Source organism: Tachysurus fulvidraco, chromosome 1, assembly GCF_022655615.1.
Source record: "Tachysurus fulvidraco isolate hzauxx_2018 chromosome 1, HZAU_PFXX_2.0, whole genome shotgun sequence".
NCBI lineage: Eukaryota > Metazoa > Chordata > Actinopteri > Siluriformes > Bagridae > Tachysurus > Tachysurus fulvidraco.
The window spans coordinates 1,585,341-1,589,464 of NC_062518.1; positions in this window are offsets into that span (position 1 = coordinate 1,585,341).

Genomic DNA, 4,124 nt, shown 5'->3' on the forward strand with positions numbered 1-4,124 from the left:
CCTCCTCCGTCCGGTCTCCCTGCTCTCTTCTCTCTTCTCTCCCTCCTCTCTCTCGTTTTTTTCTTTCGTTTTTCTTGGCTGTCTTCTCTCCCCTCTCTCTCTCTCTCTCTCTCTCTCTCTCTCCATCTCTCATCTCTCTCTCCTTCTCTATCGCTCTCACTCCCTCCCTCTCTCCATCTCTCTCTCTCCATCCCCCCCCCCCCCCTCTCCCATCACCCCGTTCCCAACATCCGCCTCATGTAGAAGATGTTGATCAGTGCCGGTGTGATTGAGGCGTCTGAGGAGGCCATAAAGCATTGATTCATGTCATATCATTATCCGTAGTGTTACACTGGGGCCTGCTCACGCGCGGCCCGGAATATTGGAGACGGGAAGGCGGATAATAGGGTTCGGAAGTTCTGTGCTAGCGGAGCGTGCTACGGTTTCCTTCTGTCGTTATTGAGAGTTTCATATTGCTAAGAGTTAAGTGTTGTTGAAGCTAATAGAGCCAGAGTTGCTACGACTCCCCGGAGGCTGTGAGGAGCTAATAATCAAACAAAGCGGAGAACTCCAGCCTCTCGGTCTGCACGGGATGCTGAGCAAACGAATTTATGAGTAATTAGCCGCTGCGTTTAGAGAACTCCTCTCGTCTTTGACTATCTTTTAAATGAGTCCCACATCTGCAGTGGAAGCACAAGCGAAACACGATGGCAGCTATTTAAAGAGTCGACAATGTCACACACACACACACACACACACACACACACACACACACACACACACACACACACACACATTAAACGAAACAACAGCTACACTTCTGTTGCTTTTTTTTAACATTGCAAACAGCTTTGCCATATCACTTCCACCCAACTTTTAGAAAGAAAGAAAGAAAGAAAGAAAGAAAGAAAGAAAGAAAGAAAGAAAGAAAGAAAGAAAGAAAGAAAGAAAGAAAGAAAGAAAGAAAGAAAGAAAGAAAGGTCAGATAAAATAAATGGAAAGATTGGATGATGAAAGAGAAAGATGAAGGGATAAATCAGGACCATAAACTATGGTATAAACACAGAAAGTGTATGTTTTAGGGGATAAGGGTAGGCAGATGTGGGCAGAGGTGGGCGGAGGTGGGCAGAGGTGGGCAGATGTGAGCAGAGGTGGGCAGATGTGGGCAGAGGTGGGCAGAGGTGGGCGTCATGTGATAAAAGGACTAAGCGTCAGTATTAACCGTATCAGGATGATTTGAATGAGATAATGGAGCTCGTTGTCCTTGTAGCAGAATGTCAGGGAACTGGAGCCAAGAACAATCTTCCTCCTGCTCCTCTTCCTCCTGCTGCTTCTCCTCCTCCTCCTCCTCCTCCTCCTCCTCCTCCTCTCTCTGCTACACCTGCGGGTGAAGAAACACTGGCATGATGGATTGCAGTGTTTGAGGTTGTGGCAGAGAGCAGGCAGCAGCCTGCCTGCTAAACACACACACACACGGTTGTGTTCCTGTAAGAAAGAAAGAAAGAAAGAAAGAAAGAAAGAAAGAAAGAAAGAGAGAGAGAGAGAGAGAGAGAGAGAGAGAGAGAGAGACAGAGAGAGAGAGAGAAATAGATGGAGGGAGGGAGGGAGTAAGGATGGATAGATGGACGGACTGACAGATGGATGGATGGTTGGATCTGCAGGTGAAAAGAACGTAATGTAATATTTTAAGGCTGTAGATCAGGGTGAAGTCTCAGATCTCAGGACTCAGGTCTCAGGACTCAGGACTCTGGTCTCAGGTCGATGGCGATGTCCCTCAGGTCTCAGGACTGAAGCTGGAGATGTCCCTCAGGTCTCAGGACTGAAGCTGGAGATGTCCCTCAGGTCTGAGGACTCTCACTGACCCTGTGGATGAAGTTTGTTTGCAGTGAACATCTTGGTCTCAGTCAGTGTTGTTTATTCTCCTGCCAGACTTCACTTCATGTCTTATTCATTCCACAATCAGCCACTAAGTGGACGCATTATTTGAATTTTTAATGCCGATGTGGTCAATAAGGCCGGGAACTTTTCTGGCACAGGAATTTAAAAAGGCTGAAGTTTTTGGAAAGTTTCTGAGAAATTAGGTGATTAAAAACAGATCGCTGGAGAGAAAAGATAAAAGAAGAGCTTTAATTCTTTATAATGCTAGAGGAACAGTTTAGGGGGAAAAACAGTAAAATATTCACAACTAACCGACCGGAGGAAGCCGAACAGGTTCTGTTAGGTTCAGATAACGGTTCTGTTAGTGTTCTGAAAATATTCCTTATAATTTACATAAATATCGTGTAACTGTTCAGTTAATGTTCCATAAACGTTCTCGTAAATGTTCTACTTTTTATTAATGTTCTTTAAACGGTCTGGACACGGATTTATTTAATTTAGTTTGAGATATAAAACTACAGATATGAGTTTTAATCATCTGATTATCAAGAAATTTAACGTGTGTGTGTCAGAGATGGGGGACTCGAGTCATATGACTTGCCTCGAGTCAGACTTAAGACGCAGATTGAGATTTGAGACTGCTTTTGAGAAATATTAAAAAAGACTCGACTTGACTTTTGACTTGACTTTCATGACTTGAGACTTGACTCGGACTCGAGTTCAACGACTAAGAGATGGGGGACTCGACTTGACTCGAGTCAGACTTAAGTCGCAAATTGAGACTTGAGACTTGCTTGGCAAATAATAAAAAAAGACTCGACTTTGACTTGACATTCATGACTTGAGACTTACTTGTGACTTGCACATGTGTGACTTAGTCCCACAGTGTGTGTGTGGTGTGTGTGTGTGTGTGTGTGTGTGTTGTGTGTGTGTGTGTGTGTGTAATGATTGTTACAGACGGGAAAGTTGTTGTGAGTTTCAAATTCCAGAACTGTCTGTTGTTCACACATGTGTTATGTTGTAAAAGAGGCATAAATGAGGTATTTACATTCTTCTTTAATTCACTGGATGTATTTTGTCTCTCAGGACACACACACAAACACACACACACACACACACACCACACACACACACACTGCGGTTCTCGGGATGCTGCTGATGGTTCTTGGCACATTTTAATGTTCACGCTAAATCTGATTTGTGCGTCTGTGCGTCTGCTAGCCGTGAGCTCTGAGAGTAAAGGCAGCCGTACATTATTAGCGTTAGCGGATCGCTAGAAATCCAGTAACACACCAGCAGCTCGTTGAGCGTATATAAAAATATCAAGTGCCGACCCCGAGGACATATGTTTCCGAATCGTTACACACGGGAGTGTTTATTGTTCTCCAGCAGCTGATGCTGTTTTTTTTTTACTATCTAGGGACTTTCTTGCTGAATGGACAATGAAGTCTTCTTCCTCTCCAATTACTGCTGGAGTTTCTGTATAAAAAAGAACAGGTGTTGGTGCAAAACAAAGAGTGACATCCGGTGCTCATTTTAACACGTGTCAACAAACTAATCCACAGCCTTGATCCCTGGACACACACACACCCACACACCACACACACACACACACCACACACACACACACACCCACCTTATGATATTATGTCTCTCGTGTTCTCTCTCGGGATTCGAGCAAGGAATCATTTAGGTGTTTAATGACCTTAACCTTAAAACACGTGTTTGGCATAATGTGCCCGTTTCCATGGCAACAGAACTGTGACACATCTGTAAGGCATGAAAATAACATGAAGGTTTGATACGTGTTTAATACGAATACACTTAAAAATTAACAATGCATATCCGGAATTATACAAAGCCGCTTCGTGACAACGGCCATTAAAACGCTTGGTAGAATAGAATAGAATAGAATAGAATAGAATAGAATAGAATAGAATAGTCACACACACACACACACACCCACACACAACACACACTGTCTCTCACACCCAAGCCCACACTCATACACACAACCTACACTCTCTGTCTCTGTCTTGCTCTCTCACACACTCTGTCTCTCACACCCCAAGCTCACATTACACTCTCTGGCTCTGTCTCTGGTCCTTCTCTCTCTGGTCTCTCTCTCTCTCTCTCTCGACACACACACACAACACACTCTGTCTCTCACACCCAAGCTCGCACACACACACACACACACACACACACACACACACACTCACACACACACACTCACACACTGATACACACACACTCTGTCTTTCACA